A 16,369-nucleotide genomic window follows, 5' to 3' on the forward strand; every position below is an offset into this window, starting at 1 on the left:
TACCAATTTTTTTAACTGTCATATTCTCTCATTGCACAAGAGTATACATTTTGCCTTTCTTTTGAGAAATTCAATATAGTGTGGCCTATTATGCTGCTAATCTGATTTCCCTACATAACCCTATGCTACATATTAAGGAACTGCTCACTTCTTGCTTTGCCATGGATTATATTGCTTGTTCCACTAGAGCCAGGTAACCTTCTTGGGGCAGAAGATTATAATGGAGCCAATTTAAATATAGGCCATATGGAATTGACTTCTATCAGTTAAGCCATGTAATATATTCTAAAAAAAAATTTTTTTATAGAGAGCTTATTCAAGAATTTGCTACTTTGAGAGTAGCAAAGGACCTTGGATTCCATGAAAGAATAACTACCATAACGTTACTGAAAACACAATGTTCTACAGATTCTGCTCGAAGATATCCAATGCAGAGGCATTATTTCTCTAGGTAAAACACTTTTAGAAAGTTCTGTTTGGCAGTTTTTCTTGAAGTGAAGTCCAAATTGGCCTCTTTACAACTTTCATTTCTATCAGGTTCTGTTCTCTGGGGCCAGACCCTTCCTCCACATGGTACTTCTTCAAATATTTGTTTGCAAATACTATGCACCCTCCATATAGAATTTTCTCCAGGCTAAAATGCTGTATCCTTTAATCTATATTCATATGTCATGAATCCAAGGTTTTTCACCCACTTGGTTGTCCTCTTAATAATCTTCATTTTACCAATATATCCTTCTTAAATCATGTTGACATGATTCACCATTGAACTGAATACAGTATTTTGGATAAAATGTGACAAGGACAGAGAACAGTGGGATTATTATCTCCCTATTCCTTGAAGTTATGTATCTTCCTGATGCAGGCCAAACTTGCAATAGCTTTTTTGACTGTCTCTTCAATTTGTTGACATATGGACATTGCAGTCTACTTTTTAGAACAACTGATGTCTACCCCAGATTCTAAAACCTGATGTACTGCTAAAAAAAGTGGTAGTATATAAATGAAATATGGAATATCCATTTGGTGTGGTATAGAGGACAGAGGCCTTGAAGTATCCAACAGAACTTTGGATGTTAGAGCTTTACTGTGAATTCCAGATCTGAACTCTCCTTTTTGGGAAAGAAGAAGTCAATGCTTCAATGGTGGCTATTGGGGCAGCATTGACTCAACATTTGTCAGGAAAAAGAACGTGGGTCAGAAAATGAGACCCATGTGTCTCCTAATCACATTTTAAAAATTTATTTATATCATTTGACTTTGGTGGACAAATTATACCTTGATGAGCCCAAAACTACTGGACTGTCTTGAAGACTAGTGACATAAAATGGAGGAATTTAAGGACCCATGTGGTCTTAACTGACCATCTTAGCTACTTATTTCTGGTAAGATCTGGATCTAATCAGGATGTCATGCCTAATGTATTCTATTATTTTAATGATTTTATTAATCCAAGTAATTCATAACAGCAAATGAAATATCTCAAAATTTGTGAACTAAGGGGAAAGAGCCCTAGAAGAAGTTATTATTCTCTTCCACTGTATATGTATAATTGGAGTAAGGAAGTGGGGATAGCTCTGGTTTCAGATTTTTCCATGGGAAATTGGAATGACATACTTTATTGTTAGTAAGCTTTGTGGACTGACAAAAATGCTCTGTTGCAGATATTCAGGGAAGGGGAAAAAACCCCTCCAAAACATTAATGCAGTAGCTCTATGAATAGCTGACTGATGACAGGATGCCCAGGACTCTCAGTCTGTATCCAGTCCCCTAGTGGAAGCCTTAGTGCTTCCATTTCCAGTCTGGGCATTTGTACAGATTGTCCCACATGCCCAGAAGGCACTGTAATACCAGAGAAACTGAGGCAGACAGAGATTAGTTTTTAATCTTTAGTGTGGAGAGTTTAGGCTAGCCAACCACATGGGACTCTTGTCCAAAACATTTGGCAGGGGACTTAGATAGGGTTTTAGCTAACTAGGGTTTGGAAACAGAATACATAACTTGAGTATACAATCTTGTACGGGAAACAAAGGCAGATAAGGAGGACTAGGACACTGGGAGGAAGAACAAGCCATATTTCCAGGAAAGGATCATAACAGGATATGGATCAAGGATAGAGGTCAAGATAAGAAAGTCGAAGGCAGGAGACAGCAAAGTGTAGAGCAATACTTAAAACAGAGAAGGAATTATCCCAGCAAGGATCGAGATAATGCTCCTGGATTTTATGACACAATGGTATGTAAAGGTGATTGAAGCTTCAAGGTCTTTCCTGGGCTCTTTTTTAAAACTCAGTTTCCAGTCCTAATGGCAAGGAAGGGAGGGTTGGTTTTACAGTTTCAGTCTAGAAGAGCTTCTTCCAAGTTCTGGATCATTACCGACAATAAACTGAGGGCAGTTCCTGTAACTCTGGATTTTGTGCAGTCTAGCCTGATTTTGACTAAACTTCTAGATGGCCAAAATCAATCTTCTAACTTCCCAGAGGACACATTGCTAATAGTTTCCTGCACTGCAAGAAAACAAAATCAAGGAGACTTCATGGGAGAACTTGATTTTTCTTTTGGTCTCCCAAGGACAAACCTGATTGAGGATAATGTCTGCTTTGTTTGTTTTAGGGACCTTTACTGACAGTTGTTCGAGTCATCCATTATATGAACCACTGGAAATGGAAGAAACTAGTACCCTTGGAATATGGCATGCAGCTCAGAGGAGCTTACATGCTGAATTAGGAATACCCCTTGAGGAGGTATTTAGCTTTACTATCCATAATGAATATTATATTATATTATATATTATGTTATATTAAGTTATGTTACATTACATTATGTTATGTTATGTTCTATTCCATTATACTGTATTAAATTGCATTAGATATTATAAGCAATAATGCCATAAGGTAAAAACTAGTGACATGGTGGAAATTGAATGTGACTGGATTTTCACACTGGCTATTGAGAGCTTGATTTATTAAAGATGTAACCAGAGAAAACCTTGCCATAGCAGGACATAGTGTGAGGGCCATCTATCATCTCTTCCCTCATCACAAATCTGGTGGTTGAGTTTTTATAATTACCCAGGAGTTTTTGTTGTACAAATAAACAAGTTAAGAGAGAAGGTCAGGGCTTGAAGCTAGAATGGAATTTTAGACTTGTCTCTGAATTTTTTATATCTATCACAATGAGAAATTGACAGTTAATAAAAGACTTTATTTTTGCTGTAGTTTCTTTAGCATGGTGATTAGATTGTAGCTTTAGTACTGAAAAAATTTGGCTGAATACCTGTCTTATTCCACAAAATATTCTTCCAAAGTTGAAGAAAGTCCTGAATAGATTCTGCTTCTGGTTGTGATGAGACTGGACATTTGATTTGACAGACTCAAGAACTGGTGCCAGGATGTTCTAGAGAAGGGAAGTGATTCAAGAGCATGTGAATTTTGTCTAGTGGGGCTTAGAAATGAGACATTTTTCTGTTACAAAATTGCTAATTCTATTCTATTTGTCCACAGATACCCCTTGAGGATATGAATTTTGTAGCAAGGTTATACTACAAGATTAAATTAGATGAGTTTTGTGGACAGCATGAAATTGGTTATCTTCTGTTGGTAAGGAAGAATGTCACTTTGAATCCAGAGAGGTGAAAGGTTACCGTTATGTTACAAAGGAAAAACTGAAAAAACTCTTGGAAGAAGGAGCTGAAGGTGAAGATAAGTTTTCCGGATGGTTCAGAATAATTGCAGAAACTATTTTTGTTTAAATGGTGGGATAAGTTACGTGATATAACTCAGGTATTTGACCCTAAGAAAATATACAAATTATCAGACTTTGAGTGAAAAAAATAGTACCAAGAAGTATACATTAAATGGAAAATGACCTTCTTACTGTTATTTGGTAAATGATATTTTGACCCATATTCATTAGAGTCAATTCTTGGCTTCATACATTTGTTGACAGAAGCAGCAGTGACATGAACATCATCCATATTTAACTTTTGCATGTACTTTCCATTTATACTGCATTTAGTCTTTATTATTTTTGTTTATACATTTTCTAGGTCTCTAAATTATGAGGATGCTGATTTCTTCTTTTCTAATAATATTTTTTGGCAGAACATTGCAATCTGTCATGAGTGATCTTTAGAATATCTGAAAGTTTTGTGAGAGCAGATAAAAAAATGAAACTATTTTGGGGGATAATTTTTTCAGTGCTTTGCCACTACTCCTACTTCAACACTATTCAACTATTCAACACGATTGAACAAACACTGAGTACATACTAAGTATAAGTCACCTTGCTGAATCTTTAGAATTTGGAGGAATCACAGATTCTTTGAAGCTATAATAGTTTGTTTCCCTGTGTTTGAACCCCTATAATTTTAGTATCAGGAGATACTTCAGTTCCCCTTTAAGGGAAGTCCCTTCCTTAGTGGGACAGTGGATAGAGTACTGGTTCTGGAGCCAAAATAACCTAACTTCAAATGCAGCCTCAGTTCCGGCTAGTCATGAGACTCTGGGCAAGTCACTGAAATGCTGTCTGCCTCCATTTCCTTCACTTGTAAAATGGGAATAATAATAGTACCTACAGCCCAAGATTTTTGTGAAATGAGATGCATTTCTATATATAATCCCACCACACTCCCCTCCTACTCTTTTACTGCTTCTTAGTTTACTTGACTCAGTTAAGGGGATAATACAAACCTGGCAAAGCAGCTTTTCCCATGTCTTTCATATAGAAAGGTGAGATGCTAGAGCTTCATACAGTGCAAGTATGACAAGCCTAACAAGATCAAGAGAGATCTTCTGCTCCTATGTTGGATGAGGTCTCTTTTCCAGCTACATGAGACTATGATTTCCGTAGGGTATCCTATGTCCTATATTCTATATCTAGGATTAGCAAACATTATCTCCCCTATTGCATACTAGTCTTCTAACTCTAACTAACTTCTAACCCTAAAATAAAATCTTGGTGGAATCTGACTGGATTTCTGACAGCCTGCTCTCTCCAACCTGGAGTAGAAGAACTGGTTCATCCAATTTAATTCACCTCATCCATTAATTATTAAGCACCTTTTTGGTTCATGTGTAATTTGGATTTAAGTGTGACAGAGTTGCACTAATTTGTCAGCCTTATTATCACTTCCAGAGTCACCACTGTCCAGAGGCAGGACAGAGTCAAGAGGAGTAGGGATGATTCGGGATGCAGTAAATGATCTGGGTGTCTTTGATGTCAAACCAAGCTCTCCACATCTTCTGCTTTACCTGCCTTCATGGCCTTTGGAACAAATTGTTTTTATCTGCCCACTCCACCAGGGATTCTTTATATGCTTTGCAGTAGACACCCTCCAATTCATCATAGAGTATGAGATCCCTTGGTTACCCTCAACCTGGTTTAACCCAAGTGCTGAAATAGTTTACGTGTGTGTGGCTACTGTGCATGCTACAGCTTCTTGGAGCCACGGGGTGAGAGTTAGGCGGATCAGGTGGACACCTAAGGTGGAAAGCAGCATGCAAAGTGCCCAGCAGTCCTCATTGCAGAGATATTAGTCTTCCCTGAATACACCCTACACCTGCCATGTGCAGTGTCCCTGCTCTCAGAGAACTTAACATTCAAAACATTTGCCTTTTCTTAGTGTAGCTTTTCACTCAAATAATCATTTAAGATAAATGATCTAAACAATCTCTGTGTATGAAAATAATTTTCTAATAAAATGGTTACAATGGGGTTAGGGTATATACTTATGATTGCTTAAATAGAATAACAAGGCAAGTAGAATTCTTAAATGAGATTGGGTATAGACTAAATTTGTTAGAAAAATAACTGTGTCATAACTGAATAGTTTAGATAAATCATACATATTATTTTTAATTATGAGTAGTTTTTTGTCTGTTACTTTTTAATGGATCAATTATTAAATATATATGTAATAAAAGCATAAATTAATGGTATTTAATGTAAAAGTGAAAATATCAATAAATCATCAATAAAGAAAACTTTACTCTTAAGACTCTTTTGTGCCTATGGCTGAGCAAGAAATATCTTTCTTTAGCAGCTATATTCTATTTGTACTCTAGAAAGAGGTAACATTTGTTCTAACAAAGAGTGATAGGAGAGACACAATTGTCAGTTTGCAAACCATGAAAAGTCTTAGATGTGGAGTCTTTAGCTAAACTAATTTATGAGTTGGATTTCTATCATGAAAGGTAGAAAGAAGGAAAGCAATTAACAGGAAGAAGGATCCTATAAATAGACAAGTAAATGCCCCATTAGTAGTCTGTGAAGGCTATACCAATCCCAAGGAAAATTTATTTTATTTTTCTGTTTTCTTGATCTATATTAGATTATCCTCATTTTCTCATATTTCAATGGATTCTTCACTTTTTGGTGTTTTTTTTTTTTAAATTCAGTGGTAGTTTATTATATAATACAACAATTATTCAGTCACTCCCCAACAAATGGGTACCCAACTTGTTTCCAGTTACAGTTTTTTTCTTTTGTTGATCCAGTGCTAATTTATTAAGATCCTGGTGAAGAAATTCCAAAATTCTTCAACCAACAAATACCAGAAATATTATCATCCTTAAATAATTTAATCTCTAAATATCCACGGGCAATCTGTAAGAACATATTTATAGGATATATTTTCTAAGCAGTAGAAGGAATGTTTCTACTAGGATCTTCATAAACTGACAAAATCACAGAACTGTCAACAAAAGAAAAAAATCTAACTGGAATCAAGTGGATACACATTCATTGGGGAGTGGCTGAATAAATTTTGGTATAATATAACAGCATAATACCAAATGATTTTAAAAATGTGAAGAATTCAGAGAAACAAAGAGAAAATTATATAAGTCAAAGAAAATAGAAAGATGGACAATTTAATAATATAAATGATACTACTGAAAGGCTGTTATATTCAGACTATTTTCAATGGTGAATCTTGGTCCTAGGGAAAATATGTAAGATGAAGTAAAAAAGATAAGGGAGTTTTACTTTAATAATAATAGCTAGAATTCATATAGAGTGATATACAAATATTTCTGTTGATGCATATAACAGCTCAGGGAGGTAGGATTTATGATTTTTAAAATAGCATTCTATTTTTCCAAATACATGCAAAATTTTCAATACTTACTTTTGCTAAATTTTCTGTTCTAAAATTTATTCATACCCACTCTTTCCCTCTCCCCAAGACAGCAAGCAATCTGATCTAGGTTGAGTATGTGCAATTCTTCTAAACATATTTCCATATTTGCCATGCTATGCAAGAAAAATCAGATCATAAAGAAAAAAAACACAAGGGAAAAAAGCAAACAAATAACAATAACAACAACAAAAAGGTGAGAATACTATGCTTCAATATACATTTAGCTCTGTAGTCTTCTCTCTGAAAGCAGATAGCATTCCCCATCTCAAATGTACTAGAATTGCTTTGAATCACCACACCACTAAAAAGAATCAAGTCTATCACCGCTGATCATCACACAGTCCCATTATCACTGTGTACAATATCTTCTTGGTTCTGCTCACTTCATTCAGCATCAGTTCATGTAAGTCTTTCCAGGTTTTTTTAAATTAGCCTGCTCATCATTTCTAACAGAACAATAATATTAATATATATTTTTATAAATTAATATACTTTCATATACCTTAACTTATTCAGCCATTCCCCAACTGATGGAAATCCACTCAATTTCTGATTCTTTGCCACTACAAAAAGGGCTGCTACAAACATTTTTGCACATGTGACTCTTTTTCCCTCTCTTATGATCTCTTTTGGATACAGCAGCTACACTGCTGGATCAAAGGGTATGCACAATTTGATAGCCCATTGGGCATAGTTCCAAATTATTCTCCTGAATGGTTGGATCATTTCACAACTACACCAATCATGCATTAGAGTCCCAGTTTTCTCACATCCCCACCAACATTTTATCATTATCTTTTTCTGTCAAATATATATATATGTATATACATATACATAATCTATACATATATATGTATGTATAGATGGCTTTAATTTCTTCATCTGAAAAGTGTTCATATTCCTTGATCATTTATCAGTTGGGGAATTGCTTATATTCTTATAAATTTGAGTCAGCTCCCTATATATTTTATTTTATTTTATTTATTTATTTATTTATTTATTTTATTTAATAGCCTTTTATTTACAGGATATATACATGGGTAACTTTACAGCATTAACAATTGCCAAACCTCTTGTTCCAATTTTTCACCTTTTACCCCCCCACCCCCTCCCCTAGATGGCAGGATGACCAGTAGATGTTAAATATATTAAAATATAAATTAGATACACAATAAGTATACATGACCAAAACGTTATTTTGCTGTACAAAAAGAATCAGACTCTGAAATATTGTACAATTAGCTTGTGAAGGAAATCAAAAATGCAGGTGTGCATAAATATAGGGATTGGGAATTCAATGTAATGGTTTTTAGTCATCTCCCAGAGTTCTTTTTCTGGGCATAGCTAGTTCAGTTCATTACTGCTCCATTAGAAATGATTTGGTTGATCTCGTTGCTGAGGATGGCCTGGTCCATCAGAACTGGTCATCATATAGTATTGTTGTTGAAGTATATAATCATCTCCTGGTCCTGCTCATTTCACTCAGCATCAGTTCGTGTAAGTCTCTCCAGGCCTTTCTGAAATCATCCTGTTGGTCATTTCTTACAGAACAGTAATATTCCATAATATTCATATACCACAATTTATTCAGCCATTCTCCAACTGATGGACATCCATTCAGTTTCCAGTTTCTAGCCACTACAAAAAGGGCTGCCACAAACATTCGTGCACATACAGGTCCCTTTCCCTTCTTTATAATCTCTTTGGGATATAATCCCAGTAGTAACACTGCTGGATCAAAGGGTATGCACAGTTTGATAACTTTTTGAGCATAGTTCCAAACTACTCTCCAAAATGGTTGGATTCGTTCACAACTCCACCAACAATGCATCAATGTCCCAGTTTTCCCACATCCCCTCCAACAATCATCATTATTTTTTCCTGTCATCTTAGCCAATCTGACAGGTGTGTAGTGGTATCTTAGAGTTGTCTTAATTTGCATTTCTCTGATTAATAATGACTTGGAGCATCTTTTCATATGACTAGAAATAGTTTCAATTTCTTCATCTGAGAATTGTCTGTTCATATCCTTTGACCATTTTTCAATTGGAGAATGGCTTGATTTTTTATAAATTAGAGTTAATTCTCTATATATTTTGGAAATGAGGCCTTTATCAGAACCTTTGACTGTAAAAATATTTTCCCAGTTTATTGCTTCCCTTCTAATCTTGTCTGCATTAGTTTTGTTTGTACAAAAACTTTTCAGTTTGGTATAATCGAAATTTTCTATTTTGTGATCAGTAATGATCTCTAGTTCTGCTTTGGTCATAAAGACCTTCCCCTTCCACAGGTCTGAGAGGTAAACTATCCTATGTTCCTCTAATTTATTAATAATTTCATTCTTTATGCCTAGGTCATGAACCCATTTTGACCTTATCTTGGTGTACGGCGTTAAGTATGGATCAATGCCTAGTTTCTGCCATATTAGTTTCCAATTTTCCCAGCAATTTTTATCAAACAGTAAGTTCTTATCCCAAAAGCTGGGATCTTTGGGTTTGTCAAAGACTAGGTTGCTATATTTGTTGACTGTTTTATCCCTTGAACCTAATCTATTCCACTGATCAACTAATCTATTCCTTAGCCAATACCAAATAGTTTTGGTAACTGCTGCTCTATAATATAATTTTAGATCTGGTACAGCTAAGCCACCATCATTTGATTTTTTTTTCATTAATTCCCTTTAAATTCTTGACCTTTTGTTTTTCCATATGAACTTTGTTGTTATTTTTTCTAGGTCATTAAAATAGTTTTTTGGGAGTCTGATTGGTATAGCGCTAAATAAATAGATTAGTTTAGGTAATATTGTCATCTTTATTATATTTGCTCGCCCTATCCAAGAGCATTTAATATTTTTCCAATTGGTTAGATCAGACTTAATTTGTGTGAAAAGTGGTCTGTAATTTTGCTCATAAAGTTTCTGATTTTCCCTTGGCAGATAGATTCCTAAATATTTTATATTATCAGTAGTTACTTTAAATGGAATTTCTCTTTGTAACTCTGACTGTTGGATTTTGTTAGTGATATATAAGGATGCTGATGACTTATGTGGGTTTATTTTATAACCAGCAACTTTGCTAAAGTTGTGGATTATTTCTAATAACTTTTTAGCAGAATCTCTGGGGTTCTCTAAGTATACCATCATGTCATCGGCAAAGAGTGATAATTTGGTTTCCTCATTGCCTATTCTTATTCCTTTAATCATTTTCTCAGCTCTTATTGCTATAGCTAGTGTTTCTAATACAATATTAAATAGTAACGGTGATAGTGGGCAACCTTGTTTCACTCCAGATCTTATTGGGAATGGTTGCAGTTTGTCTCCATTACATATGATGCTTACTGATGGTTTTAAATAGATGCTGCCTGATTATTTTAAGGAAAAGTCCATTTATTCCTATACTCTCAAGTGTTTTTAATAGGAATGAATGTTGGATTTTATCAAATGCTTTTTCTGCATCTATTGAGATGATCATATGGTTTTTGTTAATTAGAACTGATCCTTTTATCAGAAATACTGACTATAAATTTTTTCCTCCAGATTTCTGCTTCCCTTCTAATCTTAGCTACATTGGTTTCATTTGTGTAAAACCTTGTAAGTTTAATCAAAATAATCCATTTTGCATTTTTTAATATTCTTTAGTTTTTCTTTGTCTATAAATTCTTCCTTTCTCCACAGATCTGAGAGGTAGATTATCTTTTGTTCCCCTAATTTGCTTATAGTATCACTCTTTACATCTAAATCATGAACCCATTTTGATTTTATTTGGTATAGAGTGTTATGTGTTGGTCAATGTCATTTTCTAGTTTTCCCAGCAATTTTTGTCAAACAATGAGTTTTTATCCTGAAATCTGGAGTATTTGGGTTTATCAAACACTAGATTTCTATAATCATTGACTATAAATGTCTTGTAAACCTAACATACTCCACTGATTCACTCCTTTATATCTTAGCCAGTACCAAATAGTTTTGATGACCATCACTTTATAATATAGTTATAGGTCTGGTACAGCTAGTTCATCTTACTGTGAATTTTCTTTTTCATTAATTCCCTTGAAATTCTTGATCTTTTTATCATCCAGATGAATCTTGTTATTATTTTTTCATAGCTCAATAAAGTAATTTCTTGGCCCTTTGAGTGGTATGGTATTGAATAAGTAGATTAATTTAGGTACAATTGTCATTTTATTATATTAGCTAGGTCTACCCTCAAGTGACTGATATTATTACAATTGTTAGGTCTAACTTTATTTGTGTGAAAAGTGTATTGCAATTGTTTTCATATAGTTCCTGACTTTGTCTTGGCAGGCAGACTTCCAAATATTTTATATTATCTACAATTATTTTAATTAGAATTTCACTTTCTATCTCTTACTGATGGGCTTTATTGGTAATGTATAGAAATGTCAATGATTCATATGGGTTCATTTTATATCCTGCAACTTTGCTAAAGTTGTAAATTGTTTCTAGTAATTTTAAGTTGATTTTCTAGGATTCTCTAAATAAGCATATCATTTGCAAAGAATGATAGTTTTATTTCCTCATTATCTACTCTAATTCCTTCAATTTTTTTTCTTCTCTTATTGCTAAAGCTAACATTTCTAGTATGATATTGAATAATAGTGGTATAATGGGCAATTTTGCTTCATCCCTGATTTTATTGGGAATACTTCTAGCTTATTCCCATTACATATAATGCTTGCTGGTGATTTTAGATAGATACTTATTATTTTAAAGAAAACTCCATTTATTCCTATGCTCTCTAGTATTTTTAATAGGAAGGGATACATATATATATACATATCTCTCCCCTAGATGGCAAGTAATCCAACATATGTTAGACATGCATAATTCTTTGATATATATTTTCACAATTATCATGCTGCAAAAGAAAAGTCAGATCAGAAGGGAAAAAATGATAAAGAAAACAAAATGCAAGCACAGAACAACAAAAAGAATGAAAATACTATGTTGTGATTCACACTCAATCCCCACAGTCTTCTCTGGGTGCAGATGGTTCTTTCCATCACAAGACCATTGGAACTGGCCTGAATCACCTCATTGTTGAAAGGAGTCATATCCATTAGACTAGATCACCATATAATCTTGTTGTTGCTGTGTATAATACTACTTCCCTTAGCATCATGTAAGACTCTCCAGGCCTTTCTGAAATCATCTAGCTGATCACTTCCTATAGAACAATAACATTCCATAGCACTAATATTCCATAACTTAGTCAATCTCCAGCTGATGAACATCCATTCAGTTTCCAGGTCCTTGCTACCACAAAAACGGCTGCTACAAAGATTTTTGCAATGTGAGTCCCTTTCCCCTTTTTATGATGTCTTTGGGATACAGACCCAATAGAGACACTGCTGGATCAAAGGGTATGCACAATTTGATAGCCCTTTGGGCATAGTTCTAAGTTATTATCCAGAGAGGTTAGATCAGTTCACAACTCCACCGATGATACATGAGTGTCCCAGTTTTCCCACATCCTCTCCAACATTCATCATTATCTTTTTCTGTCATCTTAGCCAATTTGAGAGGTATGTAGTGGTACCTAAGAGTTGTCTTAATTTCCATTTCTCTGATCAATAGTGATTTAGAGCGTTTTTTCATATAACTAGAAATGGTTTTAATTTCTTCATCTGAAAATTGTCTGTTCATATCCTTTGACCCTTTATCAGTTAGAGAGATGTAATGGGCTGAAGCTCGAGTTGATGCACTGAGGTCCCAAGTACGTGAGGCTAAATAGTAATTGGACCATACTCTATTAATATATATGCTTGGAGAAAAAATGGCCCTGCCCACTCTTTGTTCAAGTTTTGATGTGTTGTATAGGAAATGATGATTTTGGTGGGTGGAGGCAGAGGGGCAGGAAGAGAGGCAGGGACAGACTGCTGGCTGGCTTCCTGTTGCAGCTGCACATATTGCGTGATTCCCCCCTTCACCTCCAATCCTTCTTCACCTCTACTGAGAATAAAGATTGAAGATTTTCCCTTAACCTGAATTCCTAACTCCGGCTGATTTTAAAATATGCGGTCATCACAGACAATGGTTTGTGTTCTTATAAATTTGAGTCAGTTCTCTCTATATTTTAGAAATGAGGCTTTATCAGAACCTTTGGATGTAAAATTCCCCTCCCTCCCAGTTTTCTGCTTCCTATCTGATCTTGTCTGCTTTGTTTTTGTTTGTACAAAACTTTTTAAATTTAATATAATAAAAATTATTAATTTTGCATTTCATAATGTACTATAGTTCTTTTTTGGCCACAAATTCCTTCCTTCTCCACAGATCTAATGGATAGAAATTCCTTCCTTCTCCACAGATCTAATGGATAGACTATCCTTTGTTCTAATTTCCTTATAGTATTACTCTTTATGTCTAAATCATGTCCCCATTTTGACCTTATTTTGGTATAGGGTGTTAGGTGTGGGTAAATACCAAGCTTCTTTTTACAAGGGTACAGGTACCTCTCACTGATTGCTCTGGAGCTCATGGTGCTACAGGCTTTCCCTCTGTGCTGCATTGATATGGCTAAGTCCTGCCTGTTATTCTGGGGTTCAGTGGCTTGGCTTACTATTTGCCTGCTGTAGTTGTATTGGAGGTAACTCAGGTGGTCTGCTGATCTACTGGCCTTCTAAATCAGAAGAAAGTAGCCAATGCTGCTGTATTTTGGCCAAGAGTTTCTTACTAGATTCCCATCAAGCCTCCCCCTTGCCACACCTGCACTGGGCCTTATTCCCCCATGACCAATTGGGACAGAAGTCCTTAGATAATCAAACAAAAAATTTTGCAACATTATGCATTCTTTTGTCCTGATGTTCCACTTTGATTTTCTTTTTAGGGTAAGACCCACATTCCTTTTTTAAAGAATCTAAATGGGGGACAGAATGCAGAATAATCATCATCCACTCAGATGCCTTTTTATAAATTAACACTGCATGCTCTTGTATGAAAAAATATATGATTTAATAATTTATGAAAACAAGAAATGAAGAATGTATTTTCATTTGCACTCATGCAATATACAAAGTATTGTACATATTTTTCCTGTTTTGGGAAATTTACATTTGCTTAGTCTACATTTCCTTATATGTTGTTAAGATGAAAAATTATTACACTCTAAATGTTTGTGGGTTCTGTTGCTTCAAAATTCATTTAAAGGCTTGATTTAATGTTAATTCTAAGAGCTGGAGAGGGTTCAGGCAATGTCCTGTTTACTCTCCACCACTTTGGCTCAGGTAGGTGCTATTATTATCCTCATTTTATCAAGGAAACTGAGGCAGACAGAAAATTAGGCAGGTGACTGGCCATACCACTGGATTTTAACTTGAGTCTTCCTGAATCCAGGATAAATGTCTTGTTTACTATACTATACCTTTTTGTAAGGGTATATACTATAACTTTTATAAAGGTATATACTATACCTTTTTCACAAGATAGGGTTCTGTGGGAGAATAAACATTCAGGAACCATGTATAAATTTATATTCAAGGAATATGGGTGACCAGAGCCTCTCTGTATGAGCAAGTTACTCTCCTGATGCTGTAAAGATGCTTGTGTCTTTTGTGGCTATCATCAAATTACATTTGGCTAAAATTGCTTCTCTCTTGATGTCGTGGTTCCAAAGTTCCTTTCAGGTGCCCTGATCACATGTGTTATATGTGTTCCTGTAAGGGACTGACCTTTTAAGGGAATTACCTTTGCCAGTTCACTTATTTGGGGGGTATAAATCTGCTTCTGAGAAAAGTAATTGCTGAGTTGTCTGCTTTGACAGTTTATTTGTGTGAGGGATTACATGGGTCTGCTCAGAGTTCTGAGTCAGCAATTGCTTATTTTACAAATATGACAAACTGTAGAATACAACAGTGTCACACATAGTATTAATTAATATGCACAGGATATTAATACAATGCAGTCATATCATACCAGGACAATAATGAAGTAAATGAAGAGCACAACATTCTTCAGTGATTCATGAAGAACTGGAAAAATCTTAGGTTAATAACTAAGAAAATATGGATTCTGAGAGGTAAAGAAGAATTCTGTAAAGGAAGAGAATTCAAGAGGCAGGTTACTACTTGGCTAAGCCTTGGATAAGCTTGAAGCTTAGAAATAAGTCCAACTCAACAAAGAACAACTTGGAAGCAGAGAATCAAAGAAGCCACTAAGAAGATTGACTAGTTTTACTGAGTTTTGGTGAATTCTAAGCCCATGTGAATCAACTCACTTCTGACAATGGAAGAATCTATTTAGCACAGAAGCTATGTTAATTAAGAGAATTAATTCCTGAGAAAGAAAGAGGAAACTGAAAAGTTGATAGTCCCAGAGCTATGGTTTATCCTGAGGACAAGAGACAAAGCAGCAAACATGCATCAGACTGTCCTTCTTTACATGATGCTCTCATAGAAGAGACCATTAAAAGTCTCAAAAGAGAGTTAGAAGATAAATGGGGAAAGGAAAGAGAAGCCTTACAAGAGAGCAACAACTTCCTGAAATACGAATTGGAAAAAGTAAAAAAATCTCAGGAAAGTAAGAATTGTGAATTGGAAAAAATAAAGAATTCACTAGAAAGTAGGATTTGTGAATTGGAAAAGACAAAGAACTTGCAAGAAAGTAGGATCTGTGAATTGGAAAAGACAAAGAACACGCAAGAAAGTAGGATCTGTGAATTGGAAAAAGAAAATAATTCACTAAAAAAAAAAAATTAGTGAAATGGAAAAAAATTCCACAGACCAAAACAATACATTTAAAAACTCAATTGGACATATACAGAAAGAAGTAAAAAAAGCTAACGAAGAAAATAATTTTAAAAATTAGAACTGAACAAATAGAAACTAATGATTCATTGAGACAGCAAGAATCAGTCAAGCAAAAACAAAAAAATGACAAACTGGAAAAAACCATGAATTATCTACTTGCAAAAACGACAGACTTGGAAAATAGATCTAGGAGAGATAATCTGAGGATTATTGGACTTTCTGAAAACTATGATGAAAAAAAGAGCCTAGATACTATTTTACAAGAAATCATCAAAGAGAACTGCCCAGATGTAATAGAATCAGAAGGTAAAATAGGCATTGAAAGAATTCATCGAACACCTTCTGAAAGAAACCCTAAAATAAAAACCCCAAGGAATATTGTGGCAAAATTTCAGAACTATCAGATTAAGGAAAAAATTTTACAAGCAGCCAAAAAAAAACCATTTAAATACCGAGGTGCCACAAT

This window comes from Sarcophilus harrisii, chromosome 5, assembly GCF_902635505.1.
Source record: "Sarcophilus harrisii chromosome 5, mSarHar1.11, whole genome shotgun sequence".
NCBI lineage: Eukaryota > Metazoa > Chordata > Mammalia > Dasyuromorphia > Dasyuridae > Sarcophilus > Sarcophilus harrisii.